The 22,212-nt window shown below is 38.3% G+C and overlaps 1 long non-coding RNA gene across 3 annotated transcripts in view; it reads right to left on the bottom strand.

Moving 5' to 3' along the window:
• Positions 1-22,212, bottom strand: part of LOC111942041 (uncharacterized) — a 242,772-nt gene that overhangs the window by 122,412 nt on the left and 98,148 nt on the right. The window lies entirely within an intron of this gene.

The raw sequence follows: 22,212 nt of genomic DNA, 5'->3' as shown, positions 1-22,212 counted from the left end.
TTCCTGCCTGTTAAATTAGAAAATGATGCAGCACTATAATCCTCAGGTATATTTTAAGCTCACAGAAAGCGCAGACCCCGGGTGAGCGGCTCCTTCTCCAGAGGAGTAAGGACCTACTGAATTAAATAAAACTTACCAGGTAAGTAAGAATTTGCAGGATTTGGGAAACTTCTGGAGTTTTAACACATATATACATACTTAAAAAAACAGAGATGAAACTCAACCTATTACATTAAAAAAACAACAACTCACTAAAAGCAGAACCATCAAGACAACATACAAAGACAGTAAATGTTCTTCATCTGAGTGAAACTATTACAATAAAGGGCAATATGAAAAGTTTTCATTATCTGTGAATGGGTGCTCTCATATTTTTATTCAACAATTCTATATATTGATGAATAGCTGTCATAAGAACCAAATTTGCAACTCATTTTCCCGATTATCCATGTGAAATCTTGTATAAACTTGCAACACATTTAATGCTTTCCCCATTTCATCAAAGGAACCCCCGTAGAATTAAAATTGATCTCATGTACTGTGGGGCACATAAAAAAGTCCTAAAGCAATTAGGCACCCATTTTAAATGATTTGTATTTTTATTATTTTTGGAGACTGCATTTTATGTAAATATCTCACTGCCAATTTACAAATGCATTTCAACAGCAGAGAGCCTCCAAAAGCAGGCAGCACGGAAATTCAGAAACACAGAAATCAGATTAAAGATAGCACAACTTTTAAAACTCAATTTCTGGGCCCTGAAGGTTTTAGCATATAAACAAATGCATATTTTCAAGGGAATAGGTATCAAAAATATCTTTCACACCATATTGGTGAGATTTTTGAGAGAGATGGAACCACAGGGAGACGCTTTAAGACATGAACTATTGTTCTTCTACAGTCTCATGAAGCTGTGAGAGCGTCTTCACCATGTCCACCAGATGTTCCTGGTCAGTGGTCACAAGACCACAGGTTAGGGGGGTTTTTAAAGGTTATTTAGCCAGTAAACTTCTGACACAAATGAATGTTTCTGCTTTCACACCAGTAGTTAATTATTTTGTTTTATATGTCTCTGCTGCAGTGCAGACCTAGCCAATCATAAAATGACACACAATACTACTTATTATACCTTAAACTTCTTTATCTCTTTTTAACTACTTCTATATCTTAACTTTAAACCCTTAAAACTTCCTACAACCTAACTTCATTTCTTTCTATTTAAACTGACATTCTTACTTATGATTCTAAATCTGGAAGCTCTCTCTAAGGTCCTGAATCAAACCCTGTGTTCATGTCTATGTCTAAGCTTGCATACACAAGATTTTGAGAGCTTTCTGTGCTTGGAATCCCCACAACACCGTACAACAGCTTTAAATCCACATCTTTGGCTTTTTTCTAATGTTATTACAGGTGTGATCAGCTTCCAAAGCAAGGCCAGGAATTCACAGTGGCTGGGAATCAGATGGGAGAGTGAAGGATGCAGATACAAGGAATAGTGATGCTCTCAGGGAATCTGTGTTCCAGCTGGAAATTCAGAGCCTGGTGGGCTTCAGGCAGGAATAAAACTTGCCACAAATCAGGCAGAAAACGTCCAACAAACTTACCTGGCTGAGAGTTTAACATTAAAGTAAAATATAGACTTTGGACTTAATCATAAGGTTGTATGTATTTCATTGCAAAACTCCAAGTATTCCAAGAGAAAAGCATAGCAAGAGTTAACACCTTGTATCAAAGAGACTTCAATCTCACTTTTTTTGCTCTTTCTGAATTTTTTTTTGCTACCTGAGAACAACAATAAAAACCAAACAATTAAAAAACTTGTAATAGGTATGCACCACATTTTTGGTTTTTTTCCCCAGCTGGGGAATTACTGGAACTGATAAATCATTCTGGATTGGCTCAGTTCAAATCAGAGTTTTCATATCCCCATCAACAGCAGACAAATACCTTTAAGTTCTGCTCCTGAGGAACCATCCTGGGGCTGGGAGAGAGCAAAGGGACCTGATCTGGTTGAAGAACAGTCCCACTAAGAGAAAGTTCAATCTCTTTTCCTCACTGTCAATCTTTTGAAAGGATATTTTCCTCCTCTTCTAAGTCAAACATTTGCAAGTCCTTCCAGTAACAAATCTAACCCAGTGGCTTCTTAAATGAAACCTACTGAACACCTATCACAGAGATATAGTTCATGAAAAGAAATGACTTTTTAGTAGTAGTAGTAGAAACTACTACTGCATTTTGGCCTAAAATTGCAGGGGAGAATATTACAATGAATGTAACTGTTTTATTAGCATCTCTGAGAATGCCTATTTTTCATATTTCTAATGTTCTGAAATACAGAAGGCACTTGAGGATGCAGATGTTCCTCTCTATAATGCAGAGAGTCCATAAAATCTGTCTGTAAATAACAAGGAAGGATTAATTAGGAAATGTTTCAGTGTGGAAGAGCTGGCAGGGCTTCCCCTTTCTCTTCCAGCACCCTTTTTTCCCACTGCCACCCAGCTCCATCCTCACAGGGATCAGGAACCATCAGGAGTAGGCTTGTGGCAGAAGAGGTTTTTTTAGGTGTAGGTAGTCTGGCCTGAAGTTGTAAATGAATTTCTTTAAGCACAAAGTACAGTGGAAAGACTCCAGTGTAATACATTTTCATATCTGTATCTGACAGCTCTGCATTAAAAAATATTGCAATATTTAGATGTTCTTTGCAGCTATTTAATTAAAGGTAATGGTAAATGTGCCAATATCTTTTTATATTGCAATATTAATATTTAGTGCCCTAGCTCTAGGCTCTTACATGAATTTATTGTATAATAGTAAGAAGACTAAAAATTGTGGCAATATTAGACCAGGACAGCTTGCTTTTACTCCTCCTTGTGCATTCTACAAGATTACTGTGACTCTATAACCATAAAAACTGTTTGTTCATTTACATATCTGGCAAATTGGAGGGAATTATTACTCAACTCAATGTGGATTACAGAATTCATTTGGATTATTCACAGGAATTGTAAATATATGTATATTGGAATTATCTTAGAGCTTGTTTTCCATATTATTTTAGATCTTTAGTTCAGAAAACTCTGAAAAATACTATTCTGAAGCTAACCAAGGGAAAACAGAGTGAAAAAAAAACAACCAAGAGGGTCACAATTATAACACTAAGGCAGAGTAAATCACAGAAGATTTACATTTCTCATTGTCCACCTGAAAATTAAACATTAACACACCACTACTTGACATTAGCAGCTGTACAGCTGGATAATTAGCCACAAAAAGAGAATTGCAGGAAAACCTTAAATTTTAAACAAAGTGAAGAAACTTGGAGAAAGACAGACACTGTAGCATGGCCACCCAACAGTTTGAATACATTCCTCAGAGATTGTGGAGCAAAACTTCATGTTAAATACCAGGAGAGCATTCAAAGAATATTTGGTGCACCCCTGAATTGAGCACTTGAGACATTCCTTCTGCTGGTAGGCAGCAATTTTCCTTGCTGCCAAAGTTTATTTTCCTGTAATTAATTCTTGTAAATGTTCAGAGTTCTTTCAAGCTGACTGTTCTTATCTAAATTGTCATGAGAAAGAAGGAAAGAAATAACAAAGGAGTGGTCTTGAGGACTGTAACCAGTAAACTTTTAATGGTAAAAATTCTGAAGGCAGCTGTTGATCAGAGGAAAAAAAAATAAGGAATCACATTATCCAATGCAAATATGTTGTCCTTGCTTTAATTAACACCTAGAGTAGCTTTCACTATTTCTGAAGATAATTACAATGGTTCCTCAGCTTTTCTTGGTTTCAGTTCTTTATTTCTATCACAGGAGTCTATGCCAGGCTGGAATTTTCAGGAAAATTGTTGCTTTCAAGGGTTGCTGTTCCAGCTTTCTACAGAACCTGCATTTTAGAAGCAATAGCATAGTTCATTTACCACTAGCAATAACAATACCTGATCACACTGATCACTTCCATGAAAGTGATGACATTTATCCTGTAATTAATGGTGGACACCAAGCAGGAGCCTCAAGCATTTGCAGAAGCAAAACCAGCTATGTTCAAATAAATGGCCAGATAATACGCTATTTAAAAAAAAAAAAAAAAAAAAAAAAAAGCAGCAAAGATGACTGCAAAGATAAAAATATTCGAGTATTTGTACTGAGGAAGCATTTCTGAGACACAGCCACATCCATGATCCCTGATCTCCTCACTCTCATCCATAATTTGGGTACTGCTGCACCTTAGTGAGATTATGCAATAGTTTATTTCTTCATTCAGTATATTCTTCTTAATGTTTCATCATCAGTTTTACTTTCACAAGGACAAAAAATGAATTCATCTTCTCTTGTAAACCAAGTCATTTCTTTCACAGCCACTAAAAAACACTTTTTTTTTTTCCTTAAAATCACTTGGAATGATAACAGTCCTGCCATTTTTGACTCTTCCCTACTCTTTGCCCCTCTCATGCCTCAAATCCTGGTGATGACTTTTTGCACTCTCACAGAGGGTGCATTTCCATTGCAAATATAAATGTCACTTGCAGTTGCAAAAAACCCCCTCCAGCTTTAAATTAGCCAGGACTGATAGCTGACCTCCAATATCCTTGACATCTTCTTTGTGTAAATAAAAATTACACTGAACCTGTGGAACCTGTGCCACCTCCTATAACAGCTACAATAGGCACCACACCACATTCCAAATTTTTCATATCACTGGTCATATCATGTTGTCTTTGAAAGGAGTATAAGGGAAGAAAAAATGCAAATTGTGAATTTCCATACTTGTTCTCTGCTAACTATTTGCAAGTCCCAGGTAAAAATGCAAAATTAGCTTTTTCCTTTTTTTTCTTTCTGGAAATGTGAAAAGGGAATGAGGGAATTACATTGATACTGTATTCAACCTTGCCAAAGTTAGGTAAATGTTATCTAATGCAGTAGGAAAAGCATTTTCTTCTGTGCAAAGTGCTGGGTTACCTTCCACCTCAGGAAAGAGGCTGCTTGGGAGGTGGGGGAGGAAAATTCCCAGAACTCAAGCAGTCTTCATCATTTTTGTTCTAGTCTCTGGCAGTGTTAATTACCAAGTAACCTCATCTCAGATCTGTGACATTAATGACAAATATCTCACCAGTTCAACAGACCATGTGCCAATCAGGCATGGAAAGGGGTTCCTACTTTCTGTATCTTCCTCCACACATCCTTCCTGATGTCCCTGGGTGTATTTAAATCAAGAGCTCTTGTTTTTCACTAAATGAGATTGTGTACATAAACATGTGTTGCACAAAAACTACTGACTCTGATACTTCAGGTTTTCTCCTTTTGTCTTATAAATAATTGCAAAAAGAGGGAAATAAATTCTCTTTCCTTCTTCTAAAAGCCTTTTTGCCTGTGTACAACAGATGTTGTTTCCACAAATTAGTTTCTAATTTCTTTCATAACTCAGTCAGAACAACCCTTCAATTCATAGTCAGGGAATAGATTTAGTGCTGCACATAATTCTTGTAATTATGCAAGAAAACTGCACTTTGCTAGGTGAAAACCTTGGATATCAATCACTGGGTTTAGTGTATGGGCAACTCAGTCTTCTGTTAGACCAGCTGTGCAACACACTGAGGATTCCTTACATTTCCACAGTGAGAAGGATAAATGATTCCTGGGACAGGGAATGGGTAAGGAGACAGCAAGGGGGCCAGCTCCAGATTTGGACTGAAATACATGGAGTCATTAGGAATGCCACTCACACCTCCTCCCCCACAGCAATCTGCAAACCCAGCAGTATTTAAATGTTTTCCAGTCATCAAAATGCAGTTAGCCACAATAAAGCGAGTTCCTTCCCTTAAAAAAAACCCAAAATTTAAAAAAATCAAATAGAAAATTGAATAAAACTGCTTGTCTGGCTCAGGTGAACAGCGTGGACACCTGGTGGATCCTGAACTTTGAAGTTCAGCACAAAAACTGCAAATCTCACAATAACAATTGGCAGAGAGTTATACTGTGCAAGATACTGTTCACGCAGTTGTAGTGCTAGGAACAAAATTATTTTAAATAGCTTGCTGCCTTTTTTTTTTTTTTTAAGGATATGATTTACTTGTTAAATGAAAATCGATTTTCATTTTTATTTAAAAGCTGTTCCACTGGCAGCCACTAAAGCTGAAGCTGCTGACATGTTAACATGTGCAGAATACAGAACACAGTGAAGTTTCTCCAGGAGGTCACATCCAGGTACCTGAAGGCAAGTGAAACTCCAGGGGTTACTGAAAGGGTTTTAAAGGAACTGATTAGGCAGCCCTGCTTCCCCCATGAAACAGGCTTACTGCATGCCCTTAGTAATCCAGCTGCAATCATTATGCAGTCTCAGGATACACTTAATGTAACTTTCATACAAAATGCTGCAGGGATAAAGGGATTAGAACTTCTGAGAGAATGAATACTTCAGAGGAAGTAGCACAATAAAGTCATCATAAAATGGTATGGTTGTCTCTCCCTTCCTTGTCTTCTTTGATTTTTGTTAGTGGGGAATGGAGCTACAAAGTGGTTTTCCAAGTTCTGAAGTATACATCTGTGTACATGAAATATTTTTCTTTTGGTTTGGGTACTTTGGGTGTTTGTTTTTTTTAAATAGACTTTCTCTACTCTAGGCAGAGGAAGGTGATGCCTTCCCTCTAACCAGTAAAGATGAGACATACTTGAGTGCTTGATTCTCTTCTGTGGAGCCCAGTGACAGGAGGCAAAATGCGCAAATTAAAATGGAGGAATTTTCATCTGAATGCAAGAAAATACATTTTTACCATGAGGGTGGCCAAACACTGAAGCAGGATGCCCAGGGTGGCTGCTGACTCTCCATCCTGTACCCCTGGACACCATCCTAGACAAGTTTGAGCAGGGGGTGGATTAAACAATTCTGTGATTCTTCTTTGCTTTGGGAAAAAAAGGAACAAAGAAAGATGGTCCTCCCACAAGTTATAATCTACACTGTCAGGAAAGGAAAAACATCCTTTGGCTCATCTCCAGACTCAAATGAGACACCAAAAAACCACAACTGAATAAAACTCTTCAAACTCCCACTTGATACAAGAGAAGGCAAGAAATTCAGGAAAACACTGTACCTTTGGTTATATCAAACCCCCACACCTGTCCCAGTCCTGAACTGCATCTAGACTATATCTTCAAGTAGAATCCAGAGAATCAAACCTCATTAATGTTTACCAGAGAAAATTGGGCACAAGGGCTAAGCAGAGTAATTTAAGTGACTGAAAGCTCAAAGGTTTGGTGAGCATCCTTATATTGTCAGTTTTGTCAAAAACAGGTTCCAGTTAACTTGGACTGAACCTAAGTGTGAAGAAGCAGGTTCTGGTCCACCCCCTTGACCTTCCCCAAATAAGAAATTTTATGTTTGAATATTTTCAACTCTTACTGAGCAAAAGACAGCGTTTCTAAAATTTCTTACAGTGTATATACATTAAAATGCAATTATTCCATGCTTTCTGGCTATTTTTCTCTTTCTGCTGGTGAACTATTTTCTCTTTCTCAACTCTGTTCATTACACATTTTAAAAAAACCTCAAACAAATAGAAAGGGGAATTACATGAAACTTGCACTTCACATTATGACCCCGAAGTCACAAATGCTGAAGTGCCAGTGACTTTAATAAGCCAGTATTGTTCTCATCCTAATGATTCACTAAATATTATGCTAATATTATGTCAAAGACCCCAAAACACAGGAGGAGGTTTCTGGGTCTAACTAGGCAGAGAAGTTTGTTTAAAAGTCCACATGACAGGGGAGGCCTCAGGAATGGCAAGATGTCCTCATGTCCTTGCTAAGCCTCTGCCACAGTCTATGGCCATGACTGGGTTTTTGTTGTGTTGACCTAAAAGGGAAGATTATCTTAAAAATATCAGCAAGATTGAATAAAAAAAATGCAGAGGTGGAGAGACTTTCAGGTGTGTAGGGAAAATAAAAATCCTGTTTGGAGAACACTATTGAAAACATGTTATAATTTGGATGCACTATGTGGTTTAGCAATACCAGATTCAAACAAAATCTCAGAAGCACCAAGAAATGCAATTTATCTTTATTGAGAAGATAAAGAACCCTCAAGGAGAGATCAGAGGTGACAACCCATTCTTACAAAGATCACCATACTTTCCCAGGTATCAACATTTAAAACACAAAAGACAGGATTTCAGTGTTGGCTTTTAAATGTATTTAGTTTGCCACGAAAAACTAAAAGCATAAAAAAAAATATTTCACCAGGGAAATTCCCCTCTGCTGCTTCTCCTCAGGCATTTTGGGATTTTTCAACTGGTGCACACAGAAAGGCAATGTTCCCTCTTGCTCTCATACTTATTTTGTTGCTTTTTTCCTTAAATAAATGTCTGCAATAAGATTGAAGGTCGGAATTAAGGAGGAAGATCAGAATTAAGGTGGGGAAAAAAAAAAAAATAGGAGGAAACTACACCATGCTGGTGTGTGCATTTGCTCACAGAGGTTTGACTTTTGCATTTCCAAAGGTGAAAGGACAAGAGTGTTTGAGTCAAAGTCCAGGAGCAGGAGATGACTTTGCACAGCAAAAGGTGTTCCGTTCCAGCCCCTGAACGAGGTGCTAAGCAAGAATCACTCTTGTCTTCCTTGCCCTCCATGACTTAATACTTGGAAAAAGAATCCTCCATGAAATACCTTTTATACTGTAATCAGCCTAGTTTCAGTCAGGATGAAATTTAGTCTGCTATTTGTTTCCTCATGGGCATTCTGTTTTTCCATTTAATTAATGACTATATCTACATATTTCCAGAAGTCTAATTACTTGATTGTTAAGAAAAAGAACAGCTTAAAAAACAGGGCACAATCTTTGTGTTTTCAAAATATCTCTCATAAGACCCAAAACATTCAATATCTGATAGCAATGTAATGAATAAAATCCATCTTTTTAATTATTGTTGACATACCAGGACTTATAAAATGGAATTATAATGGAACACTTGGATATGCAGAGGGTTTATAAAGCAACAGAGGAATGACTTACAAAGGAAAATTATGTCTTAGAGACGGAGAAAATCACAAATAGAGCAAAAACTGCACATAGGCAGACCAAGTTAAACACTGCATTAAAAATTAAGGCAAAAAATAGTTCAGCCATAAAAAAAATAAAATGGTAAGCAAATGTGCACAATGATGAGGCAGCAATACTTAAAGATAACGTATGGAAACCACACAATAAAACACTCAGTACGCAACAGATGATGGTGACCATGAAGTGTAAAAATAAGTAATCCCAAATTGATGTGCAAGCAAAACTTTAAAACACAACATTCTGACCAGATAATTCCAAACCCACAAATTTAGACAAAAAACTGTAGACCAAAGATTGGTATTTTAATTTATTATGGGAAACATAGCATCATCCTAAAATAAAACCAATGTAAAAAAGCAGGTGGGAAGAGGGAAAGGAATGCAAGTCAGGCTGGCTGCTTTCAAGGAGCCCCAAAAGCTTTAAAATAAAAGTTTTGATGAAGAAAACTGGGGAATGGGAAAGAGGTAAAAGTAAAAAAACACATAAACAGGTTTATGGGCAAAACCTTTGCAGCTGAGAAAACAATCTTACCTATTTCTTCAGGAAAAATAAAAATTCTAATAATAAGTTCATCATTGAAATGAAGATTTTATAAATTAGAACAAGTTCCTTAAAGTGAGTGATAAATTCATCAAGGTAGGAATGGTGACATTCTCCTTTGGAGACTCACAGTTCTGAATGCCACCCAGTTCCCAAAATACTTCATGCTATTTATTATATCCACACATCACCCAGACATTTGGGACAAGGGCTGCAATGAAATTTCTTAGAAAACAAAACTGGGAGAAACACTCAAAGGAAAGGATTGGAATTGTAAACATGAAGGAGATGAAGATTGGAATAATAAAGAATTCTATGTTAAAGAGCTGAGTCAAGCAAAGGTTAGCTGGAGATTGAAAACCTGCATTTCTGTTATAACACCAAACATGAAGAAAAGTTTGTTTTAATCGAGAGCAAGGTTACTCCACAGCATAAACACACCATGCCTGTGAAAAGGCCAGTGGCTTTGGTGATGCATCATTTAAATAACAGCGAGAAGAGGTCAGGAAATTATTGCCTCTGTAGGAAGTACTGATGTGAACAGTTTTCATACAAGCTCTCACACAGTCTGTGCAGAAAGAGGATTTATTCAAGTGGGAAGAGGTAAAATAAGGTCTACCAGAATCTTGCAAGAATGCAAGCCCACTTCACAAGTCCAGATGGGAAGAATACTTGTTTTAAAAATGAAGGCTGAGATATCATATATCATATCACATCATATTCTGTATCAATGATAAATGAATTAAAATTCATCAATCCCCACTGGGGATGGTGCATCTGAAGTAATACAATACATCCACACTAAAGCAAAACAAACTTTCATGAAGATGAACTCTTGCAATTCTTGGTAGTTCAGTTTTATTTTGAAGCATCTCAGTTTAAAATGTTTTTTTACGAAAGGTTTCATTTTCATACAAATTTGCATGGTTTAATTATTGACATGGAAGAGGTACTTTTGAATCACTTTATGTTTTCACCCTTAAGAACATCATGCAACACTAAGATGATGCATTTGTTTGTCAGCATTGATACTGAGCCAGTCTCAGTATTCAATTGAAAACAGTTTCATATTTTTGTTTTGTGCATTCTAGAATGGAATCAAACCTAAATATGAAAGATGTATGACAAGCATTGAGGTATGTAATGTATTTCTGCTTTCCCTTTGTCTTCTTTTCTCTCATTTTGTGCTGTTTGTGTTCCAGTTTAACATGTATCTCCAGCCTTGGCCTAAATCCAGGCAATTGCCATCAAAATACGTCTTGGACTAAGAGACTCACAAATGCCAAAGCAGACACGGTGTAGAATTGTTCTGATGAGGTTTCAGTTGCCCACATCTCTCCAGTAATGCCTTTTGGAAAACCTCCAGGAAAGCATTGCTTCCATTTGCCTCATCAGAATCACTTTTCTCCTCCGAATGCCAACCACATCTCCTGCTTAGCAAGAGCTGCAGATGACCACGGCTGAAGATGCAAACCTTTATTTCTGCCTACAAAGCCCTGACAGCACTGGCACACCCATCAAGGCAGACACATTTACATAAAACCACAAGTTAGGAATGGCAATAAAATCACATTTCTTTTCAGCAAATCACAGATCAGTTCCTTTCAACAGTTACACGCTATGTGTTGAAAAGATAAAGATGCTGGCTTTGCTTTCCTGTCACAGCAATACTAATTTGTTTATATATTATGTTTTTAAAAACAGTGGTAATTTTGAACACTCAACAGACCCCCAAGTGATGTTCAGCACCTGAATGAACTAACATAGATATGTGAATCAGAACAGAAAATTATTACCTTTGTTTCATAATAATGTGTCTAAATATTTCAATTTTCACCAAAAAGGCATTTTTACCCATGGCAAAACAACAAAGAAAAATGTCTTTTCAAGAGACTTAGAAAAACATCTTTACAGTGGTCAAAATATTCAATCAAAGCTTTATTTATTTACTTCAGTACAAATGTGTTTCTTGAACAAACATCTTGACTGAAATGTCAGCTGTGACATTGCAGGTCATTTTCCTGCATGGCTGAAATCAGTCTAGAACTAGAAATGAGCACAAATACTCAGTTCAATGTAGCAGCCATTAGTTTTGGATTTTACTGCATTGTTTCATATTCAATTACTTTGCTTCTCCCCACAGCTTTTGCACATATCTGAGATTCCATAGTCTCCCCATCCCAAATTATAATAAAAAAACACCTCCCCACCAACAAGGGAAATGTTAAATTGTTTCCCTGTTCCCTCTCTTGTCTGTGATAATCTGATCATAGAAATATCACAACTTTCAGCACAAAAAAGCCTACATTTTCAAGAGGGCAATGAGGAGGTAAAGAGGAAAATCAGCTGTGGATCTCAAATTTGGCACTGTGCATAATGCCTGAAAGATGAAGCATCTCAATCTAGTACTTATAAATTCATGGACTCACACTTTTGAATAGAAAATCCTGAATATAAAGCTTTAATCACTACCACAAAAAAGAGAATATGACAGTCAGAACTTTAATCAATTAATAGTTCAAAACTCAGGAAATTATTTCAATTTAGAAAATAAAAATTATGCCAACTTCTACAAGAAGTATTGAAAACCAGCCTACAATCCAAACTATTTTCTGGCAAGTTTTATTCAACCTGCCACAGGTATGCTGAGGTATATAAATAACTGAGCACTTCTCTGTGTCAGGCAGATAGACCTGTCAGCAAGAGTTAATTTCACCCAAATCAAAAATGAAGCCCTTTATTCAATGTAGCTTTATAAGAATTATAGAAATTTCATATTCAGCCTATTTTTGTTTAACACTTTGAACAATATTAAAAGATTACCACAGAGACAAGATCTTATCAGCCTGCTCAGATTACACTGTACTTACACTGAAGCTTACAGCATACATGATTAGCCCTAAAAGGTCTCTTTGGTGGTTTTCACTTTTAATGAACTGGTTGGAATTCATTATACAATAATTGTGAGGAGGTTTCACAGATAAGTCTCTGTCTTTAGGGGGTATGGTGCTGACAGACAGCAATTTTTCTCAAAAAGAAAGAAAATCCACACACCTTCCCTGCTAAATGAAGCGTAGATATTAATCTGAAACCTTCTCTGAGCAAGGAAAGACACAAACAGCAGAAAAGAAAGTCCAGAACAAATAGGGTAATGGGTTTCATTCAACTTCCAATTTACACCATTTTTGCCCAGGTGAAACTGTCGATTCTCAGGGCTGACAAAAATTGCATTTGTCAAGACAAAAGTTCTGCACTTTCCTATTTGCCCTGCAACATTTGCAAAGGTGGGAGCCCAAGTATTTACCTGCCAGGGAACAGGTGGCTGTGTGGGCTGTCCTCCTGCCTGGACAGGCACAAGATTTGGAAAGCAATTCTGTTCTGAATTGCAACAGAACTCCAGCTGTTACCACAAAGAAAAAATGGTGGATTTTTTTTGCCAGCAGGGTCTAAATGCAGCATTGTTGAGGCCTTTCAACAGACTGGCTTGCTAATCGACCTGGGAGAAAGGTGTGCCACTGAGTTATTTCATCCTGGGAATTTCAATTGCACTGCCTTTCCTCACAGGCAGATCTTCCTCTTGCACCCCCTACACCATCTACAGCTTGGCATTCCTGGGGTGAAGCTGAAGGCCAGGAAAGTGCTGTCACAGCTCTACTGAGAACAAAAGGATGGTTGTAGTGGCTCAGATACTGACAGCCCAGACCAACATCCTGTGCCTGCTGGTAGCCAACAACAAGTGCTTAAAAAAATAAGTGCAAGGACATTAATATAATTTTATATTTGTCCTGATCAAGAAATTGATAATTTCAGGACTTGCTCAATCAGAGACTACATCTGCATTTTTGGGTTAGCTAACTCTGCATGGATTTTTCATCCCTGAGTCCACCTCACCACCTTTCATACTTTGCCATACTTAAAATCACTAGAAGAATTTAAACTGTCCAGCTGGTATGGGAACCAAGAGAACGCTCCTCTTAGAGTGAGAAGAGTCATCTGAAAGCCACCAGGGGAAGAACTGTGGGCTTTCCCAGCTGCAGATCAAGTCGACACCTCTGTCTGAAGATTCCTGTCTAAATTTAAAAGTTACATGGCCAGGGGCTTGGATTTTTATGCTATCTCTTTTGCTCTTGAATATCTGAAAGGTCCACAGACATCTTCATTCTGGGACACCTGATATATTACTGGAAAAATATGTTTCCACAAACACACTTAATTGCAAATAAATCCTTCACTAACCTTCTTCTCTGTTGAGGTTCTTCCCTATAGGGGTCCACAGCTTGAACTGCAATATTTGGAGGCCAGAAAACACAGGCTAAAGGCCCTTCTGCTTCTCCTGCCTAATGCTCAAGCTCCCTTTTAGCTGGGGTGGCACAACTGCTGCAGAGAAGGTAGGAACTGCAATCTATTTCCCAGCTGCACCCATCATCAAACAATGCCAGCTTCCAAGAAGCTTTTGGCCTCCCCATCCCTGCATGTGACAACTGCAAATTTAATCCTTCTGCATTTGCTTTTAAGCTGCAGGAAGATAAAATTACTGCATTAGGGCTGCTGTTGAAACAATGCTCTCAGCACATGAGCCATCTCCAGGAGCACAAATACCCTCCAGATGAAGTCAAACCCGAGAGGACAGTGATGTGTGAGCAGATGTGTACACTATACTTCCAAAATTGGGGGTTAAAACCTATCCAGACATTTCCTGATTCTATTTTTGAGGCTGCTCTGTGAGAACTCAGACCTGCTCTCCAGTCACAGGGAAAGAAGCTTTCTCTGCACTTTCAAGTGCATGAAGGGTTCTTTCTATGGAAGCTGAAATCCACATGCTTTTCTGGTAAGCGTAAGGATAATTAGAGTTCAAGTTAAATTTGAGACTGGAGATATAACATCTTCATTAAGAAGTTCTAGTAAAATACACTTTATTCATCTATCAGAAAAGGTCCTCAAACCCCCTGCAGATTCTCCACATGCTGGTAAATGTGGGAAAATTTGGACTTGTCACAAATGTTTAAAATTTTAATCAAAGCATGTCAATGCTCATATAATGAGGGTTTTTTTCCCTGTGGTGAAATTGTCTAAATGAAGGTTGCAAAATTACCGTGTGCTTTCAGATGAACTGCAAACAGCCTCTGTCTTTTAGCAGGGGCATACTACAGTACTCTTCCCCTTAGGCCCAGATCCTTGACCAACTGCTTTCCAAAATATGCCAATCAGTAATTTCCACCCCTGAATAACTGTCACTAAAAAATGTTTATAGCCATTGTTTTCAAATTTTCCCCTCACTTTGATCCCAAGCTGCCAAGCTGGAGGTCTGAGCAAGTCTGAACAAGCAGCTCTGCAACCAAACCCTGGACAAGGTCAGATCCAGATATTTCATGCTCACTGGATCGCCTCCACCTTCTTAAAAGCCTCTCTAGGCTTCATAGAAGCTGTATAAACACATGTTTCACCCATCCAAATAGTGGATTATTCTGGGAATAAAACCAGATTTTTCCCGTATTTCTCTTTAGAAGCATGACACAGATTTAGGGATGGTAACTACAGTAGGAGAAAAAAGAAAGTGACAATACTTTCTGTCATTGACAGATGCTAGAAAACAACATTTATGTGATGATATCCACATATTTTAGGTTAGTCCTACTGATAGATAATTATGTAAAGGAATTTTATATTTTATATATATAATATCCAAATATTCCTATATATATATATCCAAATAGATATATATCCAAAGATGAAAATATATTATGTAAGTTATACCCAAAGAGAAAGAAATCCATCATTTTTTTGTATAACTGATGCCTTAAGTTTTGGCTTTCGTATTTTTCCCTAGGTGAGTAGTTTTGAGCTTCAGATGAAGTGTTAGTGAGCTCTCTTCACAGAGCAGGTAGACAAAACAATGCCATTTCTAGCTTGATACCAAGGACAATTGTTCCAAGTTTCAGGCCCAAAAGCAGAAACAACAGTGGGCTGAAGAGAAAAAACAAGAAGGGTGAGACTTCATAACCTGAAGCAGTGGTTGGACAATTAACTCTGATATGCAGATGGACCAAAACTTATAAAAATGTGAGGCCTCAGGAGCAGTCGTCCATTTTGTGACCATTTTGGGTCCATCTGGGGTGTAGCCCTGGCCAGGCTCTTGTACTGCCCAAGGTGTATCCTTTAAGGTTTTTCAATAAATACCTACTTTATTTTTAACTCTGTCTAGCCTCTGTTCTAGGTCAGCCTTCTCAATACATCACAACCATGCATCAAGCCTCCCAATTATTCGAGTTTTATGGTGAAAAACGCATTTGTTTATTACTGTGGAGGAACATCCACACACAAAAGCCCACGGAAACAAAGCAAGGCAAGAAAAAGCATGAGAAATGTTTCCAAGCAGATTAATAACAAAGAAAGGGTCATCTATGGCACAGATGAGCATAAAACTTGAGCACTTTACTTACACCCCACTCTCAACACAACCCAGTCTGACTTTGGACATATGAAAAATAAAAATTCTCTGAGCAGAAATGAAAGCCCAGTTTCAAAATTAAAACTTCCTGCAGCCATGACAAACCTATTTGGGAACATTACACCATGCCCTCCTTCATCCTGCTGCTTTTAAGCAATCAGTAAGGTCTAAAAAACTTGATGGGAAACCAGCCCCACATTTCACAGACAGATGGTTTATAGTTTAAGTGCTTGAGTAAAACCTTCTCTTATCATTCTTTGTATACACTTGAAAGCCACTTAGCTGAAATAAATCTGTGCAGAACAACAGCAAATGAACAGTAAAAAGCTTAATTATTCTGCTTTATATCTAGGGTATGAAAGGGGGTTGGAAAGAAAAATAAATCTACTGATAAAGCTTGGTTCTAAACTAAGTGATGAGAGTTAGGTTGGAGCAGAGAACACGATAACTGGGCATAATTCCAGGGTTTAAACAGACCCTCAGGCTTTATATGCTTTCATGCAAGTCAGGTCTTTATCAAAAAGCCAAGTGTTCTGAATCAGGATGTCCAGGTATTTTTGTCCATCACAGGAGACCCTTGCTTTTACACCACTCTAGATGAGAAACTGAGCTGAGAAATCCTTGTACTGTGCAAGCTGATCACCCCCTAAGAGACCAGTCTGGACCAGTGCCGTGCCCAGCCCAGAACTGGCACTGAGTGCAATGCCAGAGCTCTGCCTCTGCTGACCCCAGAGCTCTTGAGTTCACCCCAAAAGAGAGCAAAAAGGCACGGGGTGAATTCCCAGCTTACTGCTGGTCTCATCACTCGGCTACAACAAGCACCCCTGTGTGAAGGAAGGAGGAATCTGTTTCTAGGTCAATTCATTTCAAGGAGGGGGTGCAAATCAGGACTCAGAGGCTTTTTTATTCTCAAGCAGAAGCAGCATTTTTCAACTGGGAATGGCTGCCATATGTTCAATTGGATCCTAGCAACCTGAAACATCAGAGAGGAAAAGCAGGTGGCATAAACTGGTAACAAGAGGGGGTAAGTGGCTTACTGCATTTTCTAAGGTGGACTTTAGGCTGTCAGCCTAAAACTTTGTTTTATGGACGTGAACATCTGGTTTAGGGTATGAAACTTTGACTTTGAAAACTCTGAAAAAAAAAATTATATACATGCAGTATGCAAAGGAAGCATAGGTGTTGAATTTGCCATTAAATTCATTATCCAGCACTCCATGTTCTATCTTGTGTTGGGTGAATTTTGTGATAAGGGTGCTTAGATAAAGTGCAGTCCAATATTTAAACATTTACAAATAAGATTAATAGATTAGCAAACCAGACAGCTTAGTACACATCCCCAAGGACAATAAGGATTATAAGAGAAATCTAAATTAATGTTTTATACAATCCTAAACCTGCAATAAGGGGCAGCATGCAAGAAAGGATTGAGGCAAACCACATTACCCAAAACCAGCCTGACCTTTCTTAGAGAATTCCATTGGCAGCAGCTGCCCAGGTCTCATGCACTGTGCCATAAAGAAGTGATTTTAGAGGCTGGTGGTGCTCAAGATCTCCTGAAGCTGAGAAGGTTATACCTGTTCCTATTATATTGGGTAACACTACCCTGCCATGCCCTAAAAAAACCCCAATGAAGCAAAAAAACCCAACCAGACAAATCATATGTGAGACAGTCGTTTGTGTGCTACACATTTCACCTCTAGATTCCTTGAAGAACAGAGGTTCTTCTGTATTTCTAAATTTCAGTTAAACTTTCCAGCAATGTAGTTTAGTTGGTGTTCAGAACATTTAAAGATGGAGACTGAAACTGAGCAAGTACAAAGTATTAGCAAGTTTCCCAGTTTAAAATATTAAAACAACAAATGGCAGACTTTACCAGAAAGTGAAAACATTTACAGAATAACCCATAGATACTGCAAGAAGTTAAAACCAAAACAAAGCAGAAAACCCACATAAATACACACACAAACAGGGTGTTTCAACATTCTGTTGAATTCTCTTGAATTCTCTTGAATTCAGTTGAATGTGGATTCTTTTTTTTCAGTGATCAAACTCCTTGAGAGATTTTTCTTTCAGCAGCAGGCTGTCTGAATTAGAGAGTGGCAGTATCTGATCTTTTTTATGTACTTATCCATAAACAGAGCTTTGTTATAACCACCATCAATCCTGTCCAATGCCTCCTCTGCAATTTACTAGGTGTATTTATTACACCAAAACCTCATTATAATAAATTGAAACTATCCAGCACGTCCCTGGAAGTATTCCCTGCGGAATGCTGTGTATTCCAAAGCTCTGCTTTGACTTCCCAGCTCCCTCTCAGGATAAACATGGACTACACGTAGTGAGTTTCATGTTCAGAAATACCATTTATAGGAAATGTCATCTGTCAGTTTGCCTTCAGCAGCCAACACCTCACATCCTCCAAGCTAAATTATGTTCAGTCACGTTAGACAAAAGAACATATCTAACTCAAATACTTACACTTAATGGATAATTGAGAACTGATCCACTAAATGAGCACCTCTAATTACACATCCTGGGTGGGGGAGGGGGAGTTTCTTATCTCTAGAGCTCTAATTTCCACATGCCACACATGTCTTTTGTGAATTGAAGCGATGAATATACATAATTATAAAATTCTCTTTGCAAATTAATACACTTAAGGCTGAAAATCCAGTAATCAGAGGGTGTTTTTTAACAAACAGAATCAGCACTATTCTCCCATTCCAAAGGCTGTAGAACAACACCCAAAATTTTACCAATGTAGGGAGAACTAAGAAATGTTAAATAGAGATAATATTCATTGCACACAGAGGTTTTGGAAAAGTGACCCTGAGTTGATACAAGAATTGATGATAAGAAGACCAGGAGAGGCTGTCGGGGCTTCCTTAGTTTTTGCTACTTATTCTTTTCTCCCCTGGAAACTAAATAAATGTCCCCCACACTTAAATGATGTTGAATTTGAAACAGAGAAGTTTTATTTTGCATCAATGTGCCATCACATGCTTTTCAATTACCTGCTCTCTTCATTCTTTCTCAGATGTTTTGAAAAGTCACATCACGTTGGCTGGCAGAGAGCAGAGATCACCCACATAAAAATAGTGCAAACCAGCCCACATTGAACACAAAACTGAATTTGAACAATGCCAGTAACTTTGTTCTTATTCCCCCTTTAAATGGGAGAAAACTTTTCCCACTACATTTTGGATGATCATCCAAAATCCTGCTCTTAGCCAAAAAGGAGGTAAGTCACTGTATCTCCTTTCCTCTGGCTATATCTGACTTCCAGAACTAATCCTCTTATTTGGCACACAATCACATTTTTAATCTAAAACCACCTTATCTAGACCCCCAAGATTTTGTTTCACGTGTATTTTCCAGGGGAAGCCGCTTTCCTTCATTGAGATAACGCATTGCTGAATTATAACTCTGTGCAGCTGTCACTCTTTGCCAAACCTTCAGAAACACAAATGAACTCTGACAAGGCTGGTAATCAATCTGGTAATTCAGTGTCAAAGTGTAATAATATCACTGGGCTTTGTGCATTATCAGTGTTAAAGCAGAGCTGAAGTTAAAATGCAAATTGAAAGCACCTTTTGTGTATCAGAATAAAAAGTGCTACAGATGGTGCCCATCCTGTTAATCCTTTATATTCTCAATTAGGTAAGAATAAAAATGTGTGGATAAACCCAAATGCTGCTCTCATTAAACCAGGAATTAAATGCTTAATGAATGCAGTGACACCTGCAGTTACTACACCGGTTTTAAGTCTTCAAGAAGGAATACCTGCAGTTTGCCATCCTGACTCAAATCCCCGTGGAGCTCACATTCCCATCACGAGAGCAGAGAGTGCCACAGAAGAAAGTACAGTGTGCAGCAGAATAAAAATTCTGAGCACATCTACAGAATTTTCTAATTTTGCTAAGTAAAGGCCACCCTAGAAGCTGCCACAATCCTTTCCTCACTCACTCCTTGCTCAGACAGTCACAAAACACACTGTCACATGTGGGAAAGCAGGGGCTCATCTTCTGAATGTCCATTCAGACAGAATTCCCATCTTACCTCTTGCTGTTACAAGCAAACACCAAAACATGGTGGTTTGGATTGGTTTTTTGGTTGGTGGTTTGTTTTTTATTTTGTTTTTGTTTTTTTTTTTGTGGTTCATCTTTTTATTTGGTTGGGGTTCTGTTTGATTGGTTGGGTTTGGGTTGTTTTTTCTCCTGGATGTAAAGCAATTGGCAAAGATTTTCTTCTCTCCCAAAGGGGCTATAAATTGAAATAAAACAGCCAAATCTTCCTCATGTTCCTCTCTTGGCTAGTGTTACAAGCTGATCCAGCTCAAGAGGATGGAGTGGAAGCTTGCTCTGATCACTCTGGTATGGTTTATATAACAGGGTAGCACCATTTCAACGCGGTCAGCCCACAGCATTCCCTGCCAGGCTGAGGAAATTTCTCCTGTGCAAAACCTCTCTGTTGGTCTGTCCAGTCTCACTGGTGATGAATTCAGTCTCCCAGTTTCAGATCAGAGTTTATGAAAATGCTGTTTGTTTAGGACAGAATGGAGATGATCACAGAATATCCCGAGTTGGAAGGGACCCGCAGGGGTGGTCACAGCCCAGCTCCTGGCCGTGCACAGCAGCTCAGGAGTCACACCCTGTGCCTGAATGGCCAAAGGCACCTCTCTCAGTCTTGGTGCTGTGCCCACCCCCTGGGGAGCTGCTCCAGAGCCCAGGCACCCTCTCTGGCAAGAATCTTTGCCTATATCCAACCTAAACCTGCCCTGGCACAGCTTCAGACCTGTTGGGACCTGTTGGGTCCTGTCAGTGTCGCAGAGAGCAGAGCTCAGTGCCTGCCCCTCCTCTTCCCCTCATGGGGAAGCTGTGACTGAATAAAGTCTCCTCTCAGTCTTCCACAGCTGAACAGACCAAGTGCCCCCAGCCACTCCTTGTGTGACTTCCTCACAATTCCTTCACTGTCCTTTATAGCCCTCCTTTGGATGCTCTCTAAGTTTTACATCCTCTTTATATCATGGCACTCAAAACCACACACAGACCACTAAAACTCAGCCAGAAAATGGCCAATTCTGATTTTACTGATGCTAAACCAGACAGGCTAAACACTAACAAAAAAAGAAAACAGGACAGTAATATGATGTATTTTTTCCTGTCATGAAGTTTTTACACTAAGCTCCAAGCTGAATGAGAGGTGGTATAACAGAGCAAGAATCTTACTTCGGGGAAGATGAGATAGAAAGGATTAAAAATAAAAACAAACCAACAGCAGAAACATGTCAAGCTGTAAGCTGTCAGTTTTATATGCTACAGATAAGTCCTCTAGTCTGCAGACGAAACAAAGACTCTCTTTGATGTGTTCCAACTCTTCCACTATATATATTTTATTAAAAATAATTAAGATTTATGGATTTTTTGGGAGTTTTTTGGGGTTTTTTTTTTTGCTTTTTTTTTTTGTTTTTTTACCAGAATCCTGCACCAATATTGTGCTTTGTAATCACACAAAGAACTTCTGCATGCTAAATCTAGCAATTGCTGTTAAGGCCAACAGCTGACAGGTGGTTTACCTGGAGAAAGTGGAGAGAGTCATATAAAAAGAGGGCATGAAAACAAAATTATTAATTATATAAGGGAGAGTTATCATGAGGGGAAAGTACACGAAACAATATGTAAATCAAAGGAGACTCTTTCTCTTCCAATTTTGACCAATAAAATGTCTGGTCTGCCCCCTGATGGCACCCCAAAACTGATACAGCAAAAAGCACCAGTCAAAAATGAAAGGTAATATCTTAATAGCAAGTTCTTCCTGTATTTTATTTTTATCCCTTCCCACTTCAGAAACACCTTCTATACATCATTACGCCCCCATTTTTTGTGCCAGTCTGAAATGGAAACATTAAGTAGAATTTACTTCCTCTCCTACTCACTTTTTAAACACAGCCCATTGATGACTCTATTTTAGCTTTTTTTCATCATGCCAAATCAATATCAATCTGCAATTTTTTTCAACTCAGCTAATTATCATCTATGCAGTACTTAGTTCCAGACAGTTTAAAATCCCTGAGATTTCCCATGTCTCAAAAAAAAAAAAAAAAGTCTCATTACATCCATTTTTCAGGTTCCTTTATGAAGATTTGTTTTAAATTCCTTTTCCAAG

This window comes from Cyanistes caeruleus, chromosome 3 (assembly GCF_971803275.1).
Source record: "Cyanistes caeruleus chromosome 3, bCyaCae1.hap1.1, whole genome shotgun sequence".
NCBI classification, from domain to species: Eukaryota; Metazoa; Chordata; class Aves; order Passeriformes; family Paridae; genus Cyanistes; species Cyanistes caeruleus.
The sequence above is the reverse complement of the archived record's forward strand: the minus strand, read 5'-3'. Positions and strand labels throughout refer to the sequence as shown.